We start from the raw sequence: 389 nt of genomic DNA, 5'->3' as shown, positions 1-389 counted from the left end.
GGCGGAATCGGCTGTTGTGACCTGGCTGGGGTTGTCCAAAGCAGCCAAACTGGGGACAGGAGCTGGGAGAAGCCCCTCTCCATGCCCCCACTGACACCTCTGCAGATGCTGGCATTGAGCTGGGCCAGCAGCAGGTCCTGCTGGGGATGCCTGCATTTGCAGCTGCTCATCACTGTCACATCTGGGCTGTAAATGGCCCATGCATGCAGATTGCAATGCACTCCCAAATTGCAATGTGTTCCCAAACTGAAACATACTCCCAAACTCCAATGCATTATGAATTGCAACGCACTCCCAATTGCAACGCATTTCCAAATTGCAATGCATTCCTCAATTGCAGTGCATGCCCAGTTTGCAGTGCACCCCTAGGTTGCAGTGCACCCCAGACT

Source organism: Tauraco erythrolophus, chromosome 2, assembly GCF_009769465.1.
Source record: "Tauraco erythrolophus isolate bTauEry1 chromosome 2, bTauEry1.pri, whole genome shotgun sequence".
NCBI classification, from domain to species: domain Eukaryota; kingdom Metazoa; phylum Chordata; class Aves; order Musophagiformes; family Musophagidae; genus Tauraco; species Tauraco erythrolophus.
The sequence above is the reverse complement of the archived record's forward strand: the minus strand, read 5'-3'. Positions refer to the sequence as shown.